The sequence below is a fragment of the Heterodontus francisci genome, chromosome 22 (genome assembly GCF_036365525.1).
Source record: "Heterodontus francisci isolate sHetFra1 chromosome 22, sHetFra1.hap1, whole genome shotgun sequence".
Classification (NCBI taxonomy): Eukaryota; Metazoa; Chordata; class Chondrichthyes; order Heterodontiformes; family Heterodontidae; genus Heterodontus; species Heterodontus francisci.
Genome location: NC_090392.1, coordinates 37,599,507 through 37,620,982, shown reverse-complemented (window position 1 = coordinate 37,620,982; position 21,476 = coordinate 37,599,507). Strand labels below are relative to the sequence as shown.

The following is a 21,476-nucleotide window of genomic DNA, read 5'->3' as shown; positions in this document are numbered from 1 at the left end:
CTTTGGATATTCTCAAGGACAAGTCCCAGTTCCCCTTACATTCTCGAGGGTGTCTCCTCACCTTGGTAACCAGGGAAGGCATTAATAACACGCCCGTGTAACTGTCCTGGGAGTGTTTGATGGGAGAGTGTAGAGGGAGCCTTACTCTGTATCTAACCCATTTTTTTAAGGTGGTCTTTATGCCCCAGGCTCCTTTTATTTTTATTGAGGGGGCCTTTATTCCACAGGCCCACTTTATATACATTATATGTAAATAATTTTATTAAAGCAGATAAATAAAACAAAAACTCAAATGAAAATGCAATTTTCGGCATCTGTGATGCACTCTAGCCCCTGCGGTGCCCACCAGTCACGGAAGGCCTCAAGTGAACTGGCGGACACCGCATGATCCTTCTCCAGGGACACCCCGACACAAACGTAACCTCGGAAGAGGGGCAGACAAGCAGGGCGGACAGACCCGCCGATGGCCTGTTGCCTGGACCTGTGAATTGACACCTTATCCAGGAACAGACAGACGAGGAGATCCTCCTCCTGGCCTACCCCCCCTCTATACCAGGTGCCAAAAGATCAGGAGCGTGGGGTTGAAGTTGAGCCAAAACTTGAGGAGCAGCCCCCTTAAATACTCAAAGGGGGTGCGACCTCACACACTCCACATATATATATTTATATGGAACACGGACTCGTTCACGCTGCAGAAATTACAGGCGGCTTGGGAGTCCGTGAACTTACTTAAAGGTCTATTGCACAGGACTGCCCTGTGCAGCATCCTCCACCCCAGGTCCCCAGTGTAAAGGGGGAGGACTCCCCCATAGAGACACCTCCACTGGAGATTCCCCTCAGCACCATGGTGTGTCCGGGTGGCAGGTGAGGGTGAGGAAGTGGAGAGTGTGCAGGAGCAGCCCGTACAGGAAATCCCTCCATGCGGTGTGGAATGGCGTGGAGGGCATTTCCAAGACACGGCTCAGGTTATGTGTTCCACGCTCCCGAGCCCCTTGTCACCCGCAGTGAGGGCGTCCCAGAGAGTTCGGCTCCTCTTCCACCTGTTGGTCTGTCCCTAGAGCTGAACAAACAGGGCACTCTGCTTTGCCGGAGGGGGGGGGGGGGGGGGGGGGGGTGCCCCGACTGGAGGCGACCATTTTCCAGACTCTGGATAGATCCTGGTAAAAGATAGGCAACTCCCTCAGGGAGGCGTGGATAACATTCGCAGCTGGGAGCTGCGTGTCGTCTTGAAGGCAGTGCCTCTGGCGAAAAAAATACATCAGCGCACACTATCTGGGAGGACGCTCGTACAGGTATCTCTGCAGGGTGCAAAGGCAGAGAGGGGCAGCCAGGCTACGGACTCGCACCAGCGACTGACCGCCCTCCTCAATCGGGAAACTCGGGACAGCGGCAGAGACCCAGTGTTTCCTCTGGTCCAAGAAAAAATCGATGAACTACTTCTGGATCTTGCTGGCAAATGCAGGGGGCGGGGACAAAGCAACCAACAAGTACCACAGCATCGAGGCCGCCAGTTGGTTTATGACCAGCGCTCGGCCCTTGTAGGAAAGCACTGGGAGCACTAGTCGAGTGGTGAATTTTGCCTCCACCTCCAGCCAGCTTGGCGGCCAAGCTTCCTCAGTGGGGTTCAGATGGACTCTCAGATAGAGGAGGTGCGTGGTGCTCTGGGCAAAAGTCGTTAACTCCTCCGGCAGGGAGTCCACTTGCCACTGACCCACCAGAAGTCCGGAACATTTCTCCCAATTGATCCTCACGGAGGACGAGGCAGAAAAGATTTGCTGGCACTCACATATCCTCTGCAAGTCAATGTGATCTGTGACCGTGAGCAGCACGTCATCAGCGTAAGCCGAGAGGACAACCCGCATGTCTGGCCTGTGCGGAGCCAAATCCACCAACCTCCTGCGAAGCAGGCACAGGAATGGCTCCACACTGATGGTATATAATTGGCCGGACAAGGGGCATCCCTAACGTACTCCTCTCCCAAAGCGAAGGGGCGCCATCAAGGACCCGTTTACTTTGACCAGACACTCTGTGGCGGTGTATAAAAGTCAGACCCAGGCAACAAAATGTGGCCCGGGTCCAAACGCACGCAAAGTCCAGAAAAGATATTTGTGATCCACCCTGTCGAATGCCTTCTCCTGATCGAGGGAGAGAAAGGCGACCGACAGACCAGTCCTCTGGGAAAGATGGATCAGGTCCCAGATCAGGTGGATGTTGTCCTGGATGGACTGGCCTGGGACTGTGTAGGACCAGTCGGGGTGGATCATGAAATGTATTAGCGGTTTTAGCAGGCTTAAAAGTGGATAATTCCCCAGGCCCAGTTGAGATATATCCCGGGCTGCTATGTGAGGCAAGGGAGGAGATTGCAGGGGCTCTGACACAAATTTTCAAATCCTCTCTGGCCACAGGAGACATGCCAGAGGACTGGAGGACAGCAAATGTACCATTATTCAGGAAGGGTAGTAGGGATAAACCAGGTAATTACAGGCCAAGTAAGTCTAACATCAGTGGTAGGGAAACTATTGGAAAAATTTCTGATGGACAAGATTAATCTCCACTTGGAGAGGCAGGGATTAATCAAGGATAGTCAGCATGGCTTTGTCAGGGGGAGATCATGTCTAACAAATTTGATTGAATTTTTCAAGGCGGTGACTAGGTGTGTAGATGAGGGTAAAGCAGTTGATGTAGTTTACATGGACTTCAATAAGGCTTTTGACAAGGTCCCACATTGGAGATTGGTTAAGAAGGTAAGAGCCCATGGGATCCAGGGCAATTTAGCAAATTGGATCCAAAATTGGTTTAGTGGCAGGAGGCAGAGGGTGATGGTCGAGGGTTGTTTTTGCGATTGGAAGCCTGTGACCAGTGGTGTACCACAGGGATCGGTGCTGGGTCCCTTGCTGTTTGTAGTGTACATTAATGATTGAGACGTGAATAAAGGAGGTATGATCAGTAAGTTCGCAGATGACACGAAAATTGGTGGTGTCATAAATAGTGAGGAGGAAAGCCTTAGATTACGGGATGATCTGGTAAAATGGGCGGAGCTGTGGCAAATGGAATTTAATCCTGAGAAGTGTGAGGTGATGCATTTTGGGAGGACTAACAAGGCAAAGGAATATACATTAGATGGTTGGACCCTAGGAAGTACAGAGGGACCTTGGTGTACTTGTCCATATATCACTGAAGGCAGCAGCACAGGTAGATAAGGTGGTTAGGAAGGCATATGGGATACTTGCCTTTATTAGCCAAGGCATAGAATATAAGAGCAGGGAGGTTATGATGGAGCTGTATAAAATGCTAGTTAGGCCACAGCTGGAGTACTGTGTACAGTTCTGGGCACCACACTGTAGGAAGGATGTGATTGCACTGGAGAGGGTGCAGAGGAGATTCACCAGGATGTTGCCTGGGCTGGAGCATTTCAGCTATGAAGAGAGACTGGATAGGCTAGGGTTGTTTTCCTCAGAGCAGAGAAGGCTGAGGAGAGATATGATTGAGGTACACAAACTTATGAGGGGCATTGATAGGTTAGATAGGAAGAAACTTCTCTTCCTTAGCGGAGGGGTCAATAACCAGGGGTCATAGATTAAGTTAAGGGACAGGAGGTTTAGAGGAGATTTGAGGAAAACCTTTTTCACCCAGAGGGTGGATGGAATCTGGATCACACCGCCTGAAGAGGTACTCTATCTTCCAGATTTTTGCCCACTCACTCAACCTATCTATATTGGTCTGCAACCTTCTAATGTCCTCTTCACAACATACTTTCCTACCTAACTTTGTGTCATCTGCAAATTTATCTACCATGCCCTTGCTTCCCTCAACTAAGTCATTGATATAAATTGTAAAAAGTTGAGGCCCAGAACAGACCCCTGCGGACTCCACTCGTCACATCCTGCCATTCAGAAAAGGACCCATTTATGCATACTCTCTGTGTTCTGCCAGCAGCCAATCTTCTAATCAAGCTAATATGTTACCCCCCTGCACTATGAGCGCCTACTTTGCACAATAACCTTTTATGTGGCACCTTGTAAAATGCCTTCTAGAAATCCAAGTAGAGTACGTCAACAGGCTTCCCTTTATCCACAGCGCATGTTACTCCTTCAAAGAACTCCAATAAATTGGTCAAACATGATTTCCCTTTCACAAATCCATGATGACTATTCCTGATTACCTTGCGTTTTTCTGTGTCCAGCTATAGCCTCCTTAATGATCGATTATAACACCTTCCCCACGTCAGACGTCAAGCTAACTGGCCTATAGTTATCTGTTTTCTGCCTCCCCCACTTCTTGAATCGAGGGGTTATATTTGCTACTTTCCAGTCTGATGAAACCTTTCCAGAATCTAGCAAATTTTGAAAAATTAACAGCAACGCATCTGCTACCTCATTAGCCACCTTTTTAAAGACCCTAGGATGAAGTCCATCAGGACCCGGGGACTTGTCAGTCCGCAGCTCCATCAGCTTGGTTAGTCGCGCTTCCCTGGTGATTGTAATTTCACCAAGTTCCTCTCTTCCTTCCACCTCTTGTTTTAAAGCTATTACTGGAATGTTTTTTGTATCCTCTGTAGTGAAGACAGAAGCAAACTATTTGTTCATTTCATCTGCCATTTCCTTATTATCTTCTATTACTCCCCATTCTCACTCTCAAAAGGACCAACACTCACTTTACTTACTCTTTCCTTTTTAAATACCTGTAGAAACTCTTGCTATCTGTTTTTACATTTCTAGCTAGCTTGCTGCCATACTCTAATTTCTTTCTCCTAATTAACCTTTTAGTTATTCTCTGCTGTTCTTTATATTCTGACCAATTATCTGACCTGCCACTCATCCTTGCGCAACTATATGCTCTTTCCTTAAGTTTGATACTTTCCTTAACTTCTTTAGTTAACCACGGATGGTGGGTCCTCCCCTTAGAATTTTTCTTTTATAGTAGGAATATACTTTCCTGAGTGTTCTAAAATACCTCCTTAAAGGTCTGCCACTGCTTCTCTATTGATCTATCTCCCAGCCTAGTAACCCAGTTCACTATACCCACATAGTTGCCCTTATTTAAGTTTAAAATACTAGTCTTAAGACCCACTCTACTCTCTTTCAAACTGGATGCAAAATTCAATCATATTGTGGTCTCTGCTACCGAGAGGTGCCATTACTCTGAGGTCATTAATTAATCCTGTCACATAGAAACATAGAAAATAGGAGCAGGAGTAGGCCATTCGGCCCTTCGAGCCTGCTGCGCCATTCATTATGATCATGGCTGATCATTTAACTCAGTAACCTGTTCGCGCTTTCGCCCCATACCCTTTGATCCCTTTAGACCCAAGAGCTATATTTAACTCCTTCTTGAAAACGTACAATGTTTTGGCCTCAACTGCTTTCTGTGGGAGCGAATTCCACAGGCTCACCACTCTCTGGGTGAAAAATAAATTACACAATACCAAGTCTAATATAAACTGCTCTCTGGTTCCAGAATGTGCTGCTGTAGGAAACTATCTCAAAAGCATTTATGAATTCCTCATCTAGGCTACTATTGCCAATCTGATTTTTCCAGTTTATGAGTAGATTAAAATTACCCGTGATTATTGCCGTCTCTTTATCACAAGCACCCAATAATTCTGCTTGTATACTTCATCCTACATTGTGGTTACTGTTAGGCAGCCTGTAGACCACTCCTACTATTCCTCATCTCCACTCAAACCAATACTGCATCTGAGCTCCTGAACCAAGGTCATCTCTAACTAGAGCCAATGCCATCCTTGACTAACAGGGCTACCCCTCCACCTTTACCTAGCTTCCTATTCTTCTTGAATATCATATGCCCCTGAATATTCAGGACCCGGGCCTTGTCATCCTGCAGTCATGTCTCCGTAATAGCTATCAGATCATATTTATTTACTTCAATGTGCGCTATCAGTTCATCTACTTTGTTATCAATGCTTCCTGCTTTCAGATACAGAGCCTTTAGTTTTGTCTTTTTGTTATTTTTGTAACATCCAGTCTTGACTGTTGGTGTGTTATTAGGTTTTTTCTCCATGTTCCTTCCTGCCATTCTCTGACCTTCATTTCCCATATTACTATTCTGCTCTCCTGCCTGACTCTACCCCTTGATTTGCTACATCTACCCAAGCTTGATCCCTCATCCCCTTTGTTTAGTTTAAAGCCTTCTGTACTTCCCTAGTTATACCATTTGCTAGAACACTGGTCCCAGCATGGTTCAAGGAGCAGACCATCCAAATGGTACAGCCCCCACTTTCCCCAGTACTGGTGCCAGTGCCCCATGAGCTGAAACCCGCTTCTCCCACACCATTCTTTGAGCCACATATTCATTTCACTAATCTTATGTCCTCCCTGCCAATTGGCACACGGCTCAGGTAATAATCCAGAAATTATATGTGGTTTTGATGTGTTTTGAGACTGGATATACCAGCTCTCCACCCTGGGATTCTCAGTATGAACAGGTGGAATATGTTTTGAAAGAGGATTTCCCAGCTTTCCACCCTGGGATGCTCAGTATGAACGGGGTGGCATGTGTTTTGAGACAGGATGTCCCAGCTCTCCACCCTGGGATGCTCAGTATGAACAGGGTGGCATGTGTTTTGAGACAGGATGTCCCAGCTCTCCACCCTGGCGTTCTAGGTAGAAACAGGATGGGATGTGTTTTGAGACAGAATGTCCCAGTTCTCCACCTTTAAAGGGACAAGTCGTTTCTTTATTACATCACTGCAGTGCCTAGTAACCAACCTCCTTAAGATCTGCTCTTTCTGGGCTGGGAGTGTTTTATGGGACAGTGTGGAGAGAGCTTTACTTTGTATCTAATTCATTTATTTTTTACTCTGTATCTAACCTGCGCTGTATCTATCCTGGGAATGTTTGATGGGACAATGTAGAGGGAACTTTACTCTGTATTTAACCCGTTTTTTTTTTTCTTTTTCTTTTTTTTATTCTAACCCCGTACTGTACCTGTCTTGGGAGTGTTTGATGGGGACAATGTAGAGGGAGCTTTACTCTGTATCTAACCCATTATTTTTTTACTCTGTATCTAACCCATTATTTTTTTACTCTGTATCTAACCTATGCTTTTTTTACTCTGTATCTAACCCATGCAACACCTGACCTGAGAGTGTTTACAGGGACAGTGTAGAGTGAGCTTTACTCTGTAACCTAGCCAGAGTCAGCACCTTCAGAAGAGGCACATAATTAGGAGTGGGATTAGGTTACATGCTCCTTTGAGTGTGCTCTGCCACTCAATAAAATCATGTTGGATCTTCTAATTTTTTTTTATTTTTTCACTGGATGTGGGCATTGCTGGCAAGGCCAGCATTTATTGCTCATCCCTAATTGCCCTTGAGAAGGTGGCCTTCTTGATCTGCTGCAGTCCTTGGTGTGTGGGTGCACCCACAGTGCTATTAGGGAGGGAGTTCCAGGATTTTGATCCAGCGACAGTGAAGGAACAACAATATATTTCCGAGTCAGGATAGTATGTGGCTTTAAGGGGAACTTGTAGGTGGTGGTGTTCCCATGTGTTTGCTGCCCTTATCCTTCTCGGTAGAAGGTTTACAGGTTTGAAAGGTGATATTGAACGAGGTATAGTATGTTGCTGCAGTCCATCATGTAGATGGTACGCACTGCTGCCACCGTGTGTCCGTGGTAGAGGGAGTGAATATTTAAGGTGGTGGATGGGTGCCAGTTAAGTGGCGAGTTTGTCCTGGATGGTGTCGAGCTTCCAGAGTATTGTTGGAGTCGCACTCATCCAGGCAAGTGGAGAGTATTCCATCACACTCCTGATTTGTACCTTGCAGATGGTGGACAAGCTTTGGGGAGTCAGGAGGTGGGTTACTCACCACAGAATTCCCAGTTTCTGACCTGCTCTTGTTGCCACAGTATTTATGTGGCTTGTCCAGTTCAGTTTCTGGTCAATGGTAACTCCCAGAATGTTGAAACTGGGGGATTCAGTGATGGTAATGTCATTGAATATCAAGAGTAGATGGTTAGATTCTCTCTGGTTGGAGATGGTCATTGTCTGGAACTTGTGTGATGCGAATGATGCTTACCACTTCTCATCCCAAGCCTGGATATCTGAGGAGTTGTGAACACTGCCCTCCCACTCTACTCCATATTCTTTGACTCCTATTGTATCCAAGAATCTGTCAATCTGTCTTGACTATACACAATGACTGAGCATCCACAGCCCTCTGGCGCAGAGAATTTCTATCTTTCCTGTGAAAACAATTCTCTTCATATCAGTCCTAAATGCCTGAACTCTAATTTTGAGACGCTGACCTCTAGTTCTAGACTCACCAGTCAGAGGAGACATCTTTGCAGCACCTACTCTGTCAAGTCACTTAAGGATTTTATATGTTTCAATAGGTCATCTCAAATTCATCAAACTCAAAGGAATATAGGCTTCTTCTACTTAATCTCTCCTTATAGTACAATAATAGAATCAGTCTAGAGAGCCTTTGTTGCTCTCCCTCGCTGGTAAGTATATCCAGTGATATTGATCAAACCCAGATCTCAACCTTCGCAGAGGGTCCATGCAAATAACTCTGAGTTATTTAATAATTTCATCACAATCCGACCAGTGTGTCACTTTTCGTCACTAATGGGACCCATCGAAATGACGGTTCCTGTACCCAGCATTCCCCGCGGCATTGATTGTGCCCTATTCTGATGAAGCCTAGCACACAAACTGGAGCATGCGCAGTGTCACAGTGCTCAGAGCAGTACGAGTTCTGTGGATGCTTTTGCAGCAGGTGAGTGTTGCGGGGCACAAAGGAGGAATGGAGCCGGCGGATGGGTAGGCTTCAGAAACATCTGGTGTAGGCCTCAAGTCCCGACTAAGAAGCTCCCGGTCCCGCGTTTGTACCGAACGAGCGGCAGCTGCGGGGCTTCTACCGGTTTTAGGCGCGGAGAGGTTGGGGCACTAACAGCCATCTTGGAGAGGAGGTCAGGGCGCATGTGCGGCTATCGGTTCGGGCACAGAGTGGGCGGGGCTTCAAGGTCTGTTCCCAACTGGGTTCTAATGCCCTGGAATAAAAGTAAAGTACTGCAGATGCTGGAAATCTGAAATAAAAACAAGAAATGCTGGTTATACTCAGCAGGTCTGGTAGCATCTGTGGAGAGAGAAGCAGAGTTAATGTTTCAGGTCAGTGACCCTTCTTCAGAATGCCCTTCTGCTCATGCCCTGGAGAGGAGCATCCTGGACATCAGGGTTTTAAGCAGCTTCCCCCACTCCCAGGCTGCATTAATGTTTGCAGCATAGAGGAGTCCGTGGGCTATATAAATATTCAGTGTGGGAATTTATTGTCCCTGTATAGTTACCAGAAGGGCTGCTCCTCAACTTTTAGTTACAGTTTCACCTGAGCTTCCTAATCTTTGGTCACTTGATATGGAAAGGGGTGAGTCAGTTGGAGGACGTTCTTCTGCACCTGCTCTTGGGCCTGGTTAAAACAGCAATGTGTGGGTCCAGGATGTGCGGGTGTCATGTTGGGGTGTCATTCTGCCGGCCTCTCTTCCATGGTCTTGTCTGTGCCAGGTGGCCCTGGAAAGGGATCACCCTTGATAATTTCTGCATCCAGTAGACACCTCAGGGTATAGAATATCTCACAGACACCGGTAACAACATTCTGGATTAGGCTTGGGAAGGTTCCCTTTTCTTTAGGCACTTTACAGCCTTCTGGACTCAACATGAGTTGAACAATTTCAGACGGTAAACCCCATTTTGATAGTTCTTTTCACCATGTGCCGCTTTTAAGCTTGTTTTTCATATTTTTGCTTTTGGACAGAGCTGTTCATTATTCTTCCATTAACATGCTGTCTGGTCAAACACTTTGCCTTTTACTATGGCTATTAATACTCCCTTTGCCTTTTATTTCATGACATCTTTGTCATGAATCTCTTCTACCCTCGCAGACCTTCCCTTTTGTTCTTCTTCCCCCCCGTCCCCCAGCTCCCCATTTTCAATTGCTCAAAGCCTATTACATTTCTAACCTTTGCCAGTTCTGATGAAAGGTCAAAGACCTGAAACGTTAACTCTGTTTCTCTGTCCAACGATGTTGCCAGACCTGCTGAGTATTCTCAGCACTTTGATTTTATTTCAGATTTCCAGCATCTGCAGTATTGTGCTTTTATTCCCATTGTATAATGACACTAGTTCGGCCACAGCTGGATTATTGCGTCCAGTTCTGTGCGTCGCACTTTAGGAAAGACCTGAGGGCATTGACGAGAGTACAGAAAAGATTCACGTGAATGGTTCCAGGGATGAGGAACTTCAGTTATGAAGATAGATTGTACAAGTGAGGACTATTTTCCTTGGAGAAGAGAAGGCTGAGAGGTGGTTTGATCGAGGTATTCAAAATCATGAGTGGTCTGGACAGAGTAGATAGAGAGAAACTGTTCCACTTGTGAAAGCAAATCGAGAATGAGAGGGCACAGGTTTAAAGTATTTAAGGAGAAGCAAAAGTGACATGAGGAATAACTTTTTCATGCAGCGAGTGGTTAAGATCTGGAATCCACTGCCTGAGAGTGTGGTGGAGGCAGGTTGAATTGAAGCATTCAAAAGAGAATCAGACTGTTCTATGAAAAGGAGGAATGTGCAGAGTTACGGGGAGAAGGAGGGAGAATGGAACTGAGTAAATTGCTCTTTCGGAGAGCTGGTGCAGACGCAGTGGGCCGAATGGCCTCCTGCACTTTAACAATTCTATGATTCATTCCTTTTGTTGGTACTTTGTTGCTTATTTTGGCTTCTTTTAGTTTGAATAGACCACATGTTTGGGGGAACAAGAGAGGAAAGAATGTTGCATAGAAACTAGAATTGTCTGTTCTGAATTTCTATTCTGTACTGACAGTGATGAATTTGTAAACTCCTCCTGCAGGATATTAGAAGGGGAGGATTTGCAGACGGGAAACTCAAACCAGACATCGCATCAAGATCTGACTTGATCCATCAGGATCTGAATATCATTGGCCTTTGAATGTGGAAGGAGAAATGTTTGTTGGTTCTGTCTGTGCAAAAAGATCAGTGTGAATGGAAAAGCACTGAGACACACACACCCGAGTGAGAGTGTTCCAGTGCGCTGAGTGTGGAAAGAGCTTTAACCGGTTACACAGACTGATAAAAACATCGCACTGTTCACAGCGGGGAGAAACTGTACACGTGTTGTGTGTGTATGGATGAGGCTTCAAACTGGTGAGACACGAGGACACCTGCAGCATGGAGAAACCATGGAAATGTGGGGACTGTGGGAAGGGATTCAGTTACCCATCCAAGCTGGAAATTCATCGACGCAGTCACACTGGGGAGAGACCATTCACCTGCTCCGTGTGTGGGAAGGGATTCATTCAGTCAGCCAACCTGATGAAACACCAGCAAGTTCACACTGGGGAGAGGCCATTCACCTGCTCCGTGTGTGGGAAGGGATTTACCTGTTCTTCCGCCCTGCTGGGACACCAGCGGGTTCACACTGACGAGAGACCTTTCAAGTGCTCTCACTGTGGTATTGGGTTCAGGAGATCACCTGACCTCACTGTACATCAGCGTATTCACACTGGGGAGAGGCCATTCATCTGCTCTGTGTGTGGGAAGAGGTTTGCTCAGTCATCCTCCCTGCTGACACACCAGCGAGTTCACACTGGGGAGAGGCCGTTCACCTGCTCAGAGTGCGGGAAGCGATTCACTTGTTCATCACACCTTCTGACACACAAGAACACTCACAGTGATAAGAGACCTTTTAAATGTTCTGAATGTGAGAAGACCTATAAAAGCAGACGTGAAATGATGAGACACCAACGAGTTCACACTGGGGATAGGCCGTTCACGTGCTCTGTGTGTGGGAAGGGATTCAGTCAGTCATCCAATCTGTTGGCACACCAGCGAGTTCACACTGGGGCGAGGCCGTTCATCTGCACTGAGTGTGGGCAGGGATTCAACTGTTTATCCACCCTGCTTAAACACGAGCGAGTTCACACTGATGAGAGACCGTTCAGGTGCTCTCACTGCGGGACTGGATTCAGGCGATCATCTCACCTCACTGAACACCAGCGTATTCACACTGGGGAGAGGCCGTTCACCTGCTCTGTGTGTGGGAAGGGATTTGCTCGTTCATCTGACCTGTTGAAACACCAGCGAGTTCACACTGGGGAGAGGCCGTTCACCTGCTCTGTGTGTGGGAAAGGATTTGCTCGTTCATCTGACCTGCTGACACATCAGCAAGTTCACAACTGACTGTAGGGGTTGGATTCTGCTGTTATTGCTGCTGTTAATCACATCCAGGACTGAATCATTTTCATTCTGATGGTTAAAGAAAAATTTGCAGATATACACTACCTCAGGTCATGCCAAAGTGCTTTACAGCCAATGAAGTACAATTGAAGTGTAGTCACTGTTGTAATGTAGGAAACACGGCAGCCAGTTGCACACAGCAAGCTCTCTGGAGTGGGGCCAGAACCCACAACCTCCTGAATGAGAGGTGACAATGGAACCAACTGAGTCACAGTCACGGTTCATTTCTGTTAATGTGACCTGTGTTAGGAACACTGGACCTTGGAACATGATTATGTTTTATAGATTGTGAATTTTTTTTTAAGTTCAAGATGGAATCCAGGAGGTCAGCTGACCTCACCTCCACTCTGTAAAAGGTTACCAGGGCAACAGAGGGAACAGATCAAAGACTGTTTTCTGAGGAACAGAGACTACAGCACCAACACCTGAAGAACAATGGGTTTCACCCTCCCAGACGTTTGGGTTGTAAAACAAGGAATCAGTCATTGAGAACATGTAAACAAACCGGCAGGTGGTAACACCTGGGGGCAATGGAAGGCCGAGTAGCTTTGTGACACTAGAATTCTGGTCTTTGCATTTTTGAGAAGAACAATAAACTATTGAATTCTAGGACCAGATAATTTAACAGACTTTCTGGAGAAAAACAGGATGTAAGGAGTGAACCATCATGCTGTGGCCTCAAGCAGGCTGTAAGAAGAGAACCCATCGGGGTGAGGCCTCAAGGGAAACTGTAAGAGAAGGCGCCCAGCAGGGAGAGAGCGAGAGAGCGAACGCCTGCTCTCTGAAGATATACAGCGAAAGGCTGTGGAAACTTGAACCTTTTTCTTGAGTCGAGGTTTGCAGAGAAGTAAAGGGCCCACAGAATCATCAAAAATCACATTATCCACAGATGTCCAGATCAGAAGTGCTTGGAGAAGGGAGTGAAGGAAAATATTGGTTTTTTTTTAAAGTCTGGGAGATCCAGCCCATTGAACTGGTAGGAATTTGAGACTTTTAACCACAAAGGATTTTGTCATCAAAAAGGACTGTGTAACATTATAAGTGTGGTATGAGATATTCAAGTGTTGAATAAGTAAAGAAAATACCTTTGATTGTAATTCGGGATATCGGCAATTTATAAAGTGCCATTTAGTTAATTGGAGATTTCTTTTATTGTAATAACAGACTTAAAACATGAAATCTTGTGTAATTGGTCTGGGGGCTCATATCTTGTATTTTTAACAATCTCCGACGTCTTAACAACTGGAAAGTGGAATTAAGCTGGATACCTCTTTCAGCTGGCACAGATACAATGGGCTGAATGGCCTTCTGTGCCATAAATTTTCTATGTTTCTGCTGTGACAGTTGGAATTTGTTTCTGCGGATTATTAATAACTGCATAACTTGGCTGAAGTTTGATATTCTGGATAAATGTCAAAATAAATCAGCTTTATTTTAAACACATTATTGTAGATTATTTTGCGTCACCAGGCTGGAGCTCAGAAAGGACAATCTGGGGGAGGATCGTATGGCAGGAACAGAACTTCAGCCCAGACACAGACCTTCAGGGTCACACTGAGAGGGACTAACAGCACTTGAGTCTTTCTTGTTTCTCTTCACTGACAGCAAAGTTTTCTTGCAGGTTAATCCTGCTGCACGTAAGAAATGTGTCCCAGCCACTCTCTTCCATGGCTCAGAGCTCCTGAACAGAAGGCTTCTTTCCAACTGTGTTTAGAGTCAGGAGGAACAAGGGTGAATGCTGGAAATGTGATATCATAGATTGCTGTATAACTGTGATCTGCTCCTGACTGAAAGCGAAATGGCAGGTATAAGTTTCCAGTCTAAAAATGTCTGTGGTAATAATTTTACAAAAGTTTAACATGTTTGTGAGAAAGTCCTGAGTCAACCATTTTAAGGTAGGCGTTAACTCATTCAAAATAGTTTGGTTGAAAATAAATTGGTTAAATTCTGCATGGTAACTGATGATACAATTATTCAACAGCCATTTAATCTCCAATTAAAGAAGGGTGGGCAGTGTGTTTCCAGGAATTCCCTCTTGATGTGTTAGTGTTACACGGCAGGATACACGACCTGGAACATCCATGGGGGTGCGATCCCGACAGTTACTCAGGGATCGCTCCCACTGTGAAACTCCACCGCTGACCCTGCTGCAAGTTGCAGACTCGGAGAGTTCATCCATGGGATGTGAGCATCACTGGCAAGGCCATCCCTAATTGCCCTTGAGAAGGTGGTGGTCAGCCACATTCTTGAACTGCTGCAGTCCATCAGGTATAGATACACCCACAGTGCTGTTCGGAAGGGAGTTCCATGTTTTTGACCAAGTGACGGAACTATAACTGTTTACTAAGTCATCATGGTGTGTGGCTTGGAGGGGAATTTGCAGCTGATGGTGTTCCCTTACGTCTGTCGCTCTTTCCTTCTAGGTGGTAGAGGTCACAGGTTCGGAAGGTACTGGCGTTTGGTGATTTGCTACAGTGCATCTTGTATAGGGTACATACTGCTGCCATTCTGAGACAAAGGTGGAGGGATTGAATGTTGCAGGTGGTGGATGGGGTTCCAATCAAGCGGGCTGATTGGCAAGATTTGTCTTGAATGGTGTCGATCTTCCTGAGTGTTGGAGCTGCACTCATCCAGGAAAGTCGAGAGTTTATTCCATCACACTGCTGATTTGTGCCTTGTAAATGGTGCACAGAATTTGGGGAATCAGGAGGTGAGTTACCAGATTTCCCAGCCTCTGACCTGCTCTCATAGCCACAGTATCTATAGCTATGAAGAGAGGTTGAGTAGATTAGGATTATTTTCATTAGAAAGACGGAGGTTGAGGGAGGACATGATTGAGGTGTACAAAATCATGAGAGGTATAGACAGGGTGGATAGCAAGAAGCTTTTTCCCAGAGTGGGGGATTCAATTACTAGGGGTCACGAGTTCAAAGTGAGAGGGGAAAAGTTTAGGGGGGATATGCGTGGAAAGTTCTTTACGCAGAGGGTGGTGGGTGCCTGGAATGCGTTGCCAGCGGAGGTGGTAGACGTGGGCACGATAGCGTCTTTTAAGATGTATCTAGACAGATACATGAATGGGCAGGAAGCAAAGAGATACAGACCCTTAGAAAATAGGCGACATGTTTAGATAGAGGATCTGGATCGGCGCAGGCTTGGAGGGCCGAAGTGCCTGTTCCTGTGCTGTAATTTTCTTTGTTCTTTGTTATGGGATTGCTTTTTCCTTTGTTTAAAAAAATGTTTTAAGAACTTAGATTTGAATTATGGACATTGATACATCTGGAACTTTGTGGGTTTTTAAAAAAGTTACCAAAAGGTCCTGGTTTTGACTAATAAACCAGTCTTACTGGAATGCATGTTTTCAAATAACGCAGCAGGGGTTGTTATGCCTGGGACAAATGTTTACAAGGAAGTGACAAACCAAGATTTATGGTTGTCACAAGGCTTGTTTATGAAAGGGTTTTGGTTTCACTTTGAGCTGTTAATAACAGGCAGTTGGAGTTTGCTGATTGACCTGCCAGAAGAACAGAAGAAAATCCAGCCAGCCCATCTTTCTCTTGAAAAGCAACTCCTGTGTCAAGTATGTTTACTATTTCCTCCTGCATTTGAAGAAACCTTTACTACTACATTGCTGCTAAAGACCTAAGAAAGCCCTTGTTGCTGCTTCCTGCTGTAAAACCTAACTGGGGCTTTCTGTGCTGCATCTCTTTGAAGCCTGCCCAGACTGATCATCAACATCACCTGGAAAGAACTGTTCAAGGAAGATTCCATTGATAGCCACCTATTCGACTTTGGGACACCTCACCAAAACAAAGGACTTCCTTCCATACCTTCTTTTCAGCATGTATTTTTATTCTTTCTATTTCTTTGTAAACAAAACTCCCTTTTATTTTTTCCCCAGTTAACTGGTTGTGTATGTGTGAGGGCTAGGTTAAATAAATTTCTTGAAATTTTCAATTTGTGTGTATGTTTACTTCATTATTAGTGAAAATCTATGTTTATAATGTCAGGCAAGCCTCCACCTGCCAGGAAATAGGAAAATTAATTTTGCCACATGAACGTTGATTTTGGTGAAGAAAGAACTTGCTTTAAAAAACAATTAGAGACTTTGGCTGGAGACAGACATAAGCATATCAACAGACAAGTACTTAAAAGAGCAAAGGAGCTATTCCCTGCTCCAATTTAATCCACAATGGACCTTTGATTGCCAGATGTTGAAGCATTCTAGGTTAACTACTAAGATGGCCGAATACACAAACAGACGTAGTCGAACCAGTTTGGTCACGTAACTAACTGACTGTTGGAGTTTTTTTAAATTTGAGCTCCAACAGAATTTTGAACTCAGAAGCCTGTTTGCTTCTGGACTGAGAACACCTCTCTCCTGTCTGCTCTCATCTCACTCTCACCAGCTTCAGAAACCAGTGAAGACATGTGAAGCCCAAGAGAGAAAAGTCTCCTATGGTGAACAAGGTTTAAGAAGAATACTGGGCCCCAATGAAAAGTAAGAGCTGTCTACAATCAAGGACGAGACTGCCTCAAACCTCCTCATTTTATTTTTCTTCTCTTTTCTGTCCTTATTTGCATGTGTGTATCACGTGCGCATGCTAGCGTGAATGCATCTAATATCCATAGGCGTTAACCATATTAGAGTTTAAGTTTAAGGTTTAATAAATTTCACTTTTCTTCTTTAAACCTAAAGAAAACCTGGTGTGCTCATTTCTTTGCCTTATAATTGGAAAGTGGTGAACAAGGATTCACCAAGGGGGAGCTCAAAACACAGTGTGTTTAAAATTAAACCCTGTTACAATAAGACCAGGTGAAGACAATAAAAGACCCCTAGAAACCTTTCTCACCTGGTCGTAACCATAATAAATGGGTAATTTTGTTGTTTATTAAAGAAACCTGGTTAGTGTGCTTTATTCTGGGGAAAAGTAGAGTATAATGATTGATTGTTTTGGTAAGTGGGAAAATTGAAATATCTTTTGTCACCTGTGGAGAAGTGGAACTGAATTAACACTCCTCCCGCCTTAGTCATAACAATATGGCTGTCCAGTTAATGTTCTGGTCAATGGTCAGTCCCAGGATGCTGATGGTGGGATTCAGTGATGCTAATGCCATTGAACATCAAGGGGAGGTGGTAAGATTGTCTCTTGTTGGAGATGGTCATTGCCTGGCCCTTGTGTGGCACGAATGTTAATTGTGAGTGGAGCCTCCAGGAGTGGACTTTAAGAAAACTGGGTTTCACTATTCTGACAAATACATGGTGAGGAACCAGAGGAATCCTTATTAAGGAACTGTCTGGAGTTTTACCTGTCAATGTAGATCTAGGGTTGAATGATGCCTGATTCCCCAAACTGTCTTACATTGAATCCAGTTTGGAACAAGATGGATTCTGTTTCCAGGAGAATAAGGACAAATATCACCCACAATTGAGGGAGACAAAAAGCAGCCAATAGAAAAGCTAAGACACCTTTGAAAAAGAATTCATCCAACCCAATCAGCATATCCTTTCCTCCTTTCTCCCTCTTGTACGTATCTAGCTTCCCCTTAACCTGAAGGGTTTTACATGGGTTCCAGACCCTCTACCCCTACCACGAGTTTCAACTACCGTGCAATCTCCCTGCTCAGCATAGTGGGGAAAGTCTTCGCTCGAGTCGCTTTAAACAGGCTCCAGAAGCTGGCCGAGTGTGTCTACCCTGAGGCACAGTGTGGATTTCGAGCAGAGAGATCGACCATTGACATGCTGTTCTCCCTTCGTCAGCTACAGGAGAAATGCCGCGAACAACAGATGCCCCTCTACGTTGCTTTCATTGATCTCACCAAAGCCTTTGACCTCATCAGCAGACGTGGTCTCTTCAGATTACTAGAAAAGATCGGACATCCTCCAAAGCTACTAAGTATCATCACCTCATTCCGTGACAATATGAAAGGCACAATTCAGCATAGCAGCACCTCATCAGACCCCTTTCCTATCCTGAGTGGTGTGAAACAAGGCTGTGTTCTCGCACCTATGCTGTTTGGGATTTTCTTCTCCCTGCTGCTCTCACACGCATTCAAGTCTTCAGAAGAAGGAATTTTCCTCCACACAAGATCAGGTGGCAGGTTGTTCAACCTTGCCAGCCTAAGAGCGAAGACCAAAGTACCGAAGGTCCTCATCAGGAAACTCCTCTTTGCTGACGATGCTGCATTAACATCTCACACTGAAGAGTGTCTGCAGAGTCTCATTGACAGGTTTGCAGCTGCCTGCAACGAATTTGGCCTAACTATCAGCCTCAAGAAAACGAACATCATGGGACAGGACATCAGAAATGCCATATCCATCAATATTGGCGACCACGCTCTGGAAGTGGTTCAAGAGTTCACCTACCTAGGCTCAACTATCACCAGTAACCTGTCTCTCGATGCAGAAATCAACAAGCGCATGGGAAAGGCTTCCACTTCTATGTCCAGACTAGCCAAGAGAGTGTGGGAAAATGGCGCACTGACACGGAACACAAAAGTCCGAGTGTATCAAGCCTGTGTCCTCAGTACCTTGCTCTACGGCAGCGAAGCCTGGACAACGTATGTCAGCCAAGAGCGACGTCTCAATTCATTCCACCTTCGCTGCCTCCGGAGAATCCTTGGCATCAGGTGGCAGGACCACATCTCCAACACAGAAGTCCTCGAGGCAGCCAACATCCCCAGCTTATACACACTACTGAGTCAGCGGCACTTGAGATGGCTTGGCCATGTGAGACACATGGAAGATGGCAGGATCCCCAAGGAAACATTGTACAGCAAGCTCGCCACTGGTATCAGACCCACCGGCCGTCCATGTCTCCGCTTTAAAGACGTCTGCAAACGCGACATGAAGTCCTGTGACATTGATCACAAGTCGTGGCAGTCAGTTGCCAGCGATCGCCAGAGCTGGCGGGCAGCCATAAAGGTGGGGCTAAAGTGTGGCGAGTCGAAGAGACTTAGCAGTTGGCAGGAAAAAAGACAGAAGCACAAGGGGAGAGCCAACTGTGTAACAGCCCTGACAACCAATTTTTTCTGCAGCACCTGTGGAAGAGCCTGTCACTCTAGTATTGGCCTTTATAGCCACTCCAGACGCTGCTCCACAAACCACTGACCACCTCCAGGCACTTACCCATTGTCTCCCAAGACAAGGAGGCCAAAGAAGAAGAAGAGACCCTCAGTATACAATGGCAGGACGACCTTACTCAGTGGCCTTTCCCCATTGAGCCTTTGCGGCAGATTCCCCAAGCTTTAGTGCATCCCTCAGCATGTAGTCCTGGTCCTTTGAATGTACCAGTCTGCAACACTTGGTCGTAAACAACTCTCTGCACTGGAAGACCAGCAAGTTTCGAGCAGACCAAAAAGATTTTTTCACTGAGTTGGTGGTCTGCCAGCAGTGGTAGATGTTTAACTCAGTGTGTGTCCCTGGGAAGAGTTCGTAGAGTACAGAGTTCTGTGTTAAGGGGCTGCTCGGGATGTCTCTTTCCAGACCTGCTTTGCAAAGGCACGTTCCAGAATGAGGTGGACAACAGTCTCTTCCTCACCGCAGCTGCCTTGAGGGCAGCATACAAAGCCGGTGAGACTGTATTTAAATTTTTTTTTTCTTTATCCGGTGCTGCACTTGCCCTGGGAGTGTTTGATGAGGGACAGTGTAGAGGGAGCTTTATCTGTATCTAACCCCATTTTTTCCTTTTTCTTTTTGTATCTAACCCCTGTTTTTTGGGGGTTTTTTTTGGAAGGAGGCCTTTATTCCTCAGGCCTCCCTTTATATACATTTTAAAATAACTTTATTAAAACAGATAAATAAGTCAAAAACTCAAATTAAAATGCCATTCTCGGCGTCGATGATGCACTCCAGCCCTTGCAGTGCCCACCGATCACGGAAGGCCTCAAGCATGCTGGCGGACACGACATGCTCCTTCTCCAGGGATACCTGGGCACGAATGTAACCGCGGAAGAGGGGCAGGCAATCAGGGCGGACAGCCCCTCCGACGGCCCACAGCCTGGTCCTGTGAATTGCCACCTTGGCCAGGCCCTGGAGCAGACCAACAAGGAGATCCTCCTTCTGGCCCACCCCCCTCCACACTGGGTGCCCAAAGATCAGGAGCGTGGGGTTCAAGTGCAGCCAGAACGTGAGGAGCAGGCCCTTTAAATATGCAAACAGGGGCTGCAACCTCACACACTCCATATACATGTGGGACACGGACTCGTCCAGGCCGCAGAAATTACAGGCAGCCTGGAAGTCCGTGAACCTGCTTAAAAGCCTATTGCATGGGATTGCCCTGTGCAGCAACTTCCACCCCAGGTCCCCGATATAAAGGCGGAGGACTCCCGAGCAGAGACCTCCACTGGGGCTTCCCCTTGCCGCCAGATGGCAACACGGACTGCCAGGGCGTGTCCGGCCAGCTGCAGTGAGACTCCTGGTGTGCAGGAAAGATCTAACGGAGAGGACTCTTCTTACCACCAGCCAAGGTATGTCTTTGTGCTTGTTTGAACGTTCTGGCAATGAAGCATTCTGCCAAATGAGAAATGAGTTCAACAGCCTGCTCGGGGAAACTATCTGACAGGATCCATCATCTTCTTTTCCCGCAGGATGTTACGTGTAGACCACTGTCTAATGGACTTGTGACCAAAGGTCTTTTTCTGGACAAACTTTTCCATGAAGGGTAGGTGGTATAGCATTCTGTGGCATGATCTGGTTGTGGCCTCAACTCCACTTTCCTGGCTGACCCCCATAACCCTTGACTCCCTTGTCCATCAAAAACCTATCTAACTCAGTCTTGAATGAATTCAATGACCCAGCCTCCACTGCTTTCTTTGAGGAAAAGAATTCTCCGTCTTAAAAGGGAGACCTCACTTACTTAAACTGTATCCCCTAGTTCTAGTCTCCCCCTCAAGAGGAAAAATACTCCCACTATCCATTCTATCAAGTCTCATCTTGATGTTTCAATAAGATTGCCTTTCATTCTTCTAATCTCCAATGGGTATAGACCCAACCTGCTCAACCTTTCTTCATAAGATAAGCCCTTCATTCCCTGAATTATTTGAGTGAACCTTCTTTGAACTGCTTCCAATGCAATATATCCTTTTTCAAATAAGGAAACCAAAACCAAAAAAGGGGCGGCGCAGTGGTTAGCACCGCAGCCTCACAGCTCCAGGGACCCGGGTTCAATTCTGGGTACTGCCTGTGCGGAGTTTGCAAGTTCTCCCTGTGA

At 46.0% G+C, this 21,476-nt stretch overlaps 1 pseudogene; it reads left to right on the top strand.

Annotated features, from left to right (window-relative positions):
• The window catches only part of LOC137381538 (zinc finger protein 208-like), an 84,337-nt pseudogene that overhangs the window by 22,354 nt on the left and 40,507 nt on the right, over nucleotides 1-21,476 (top strand).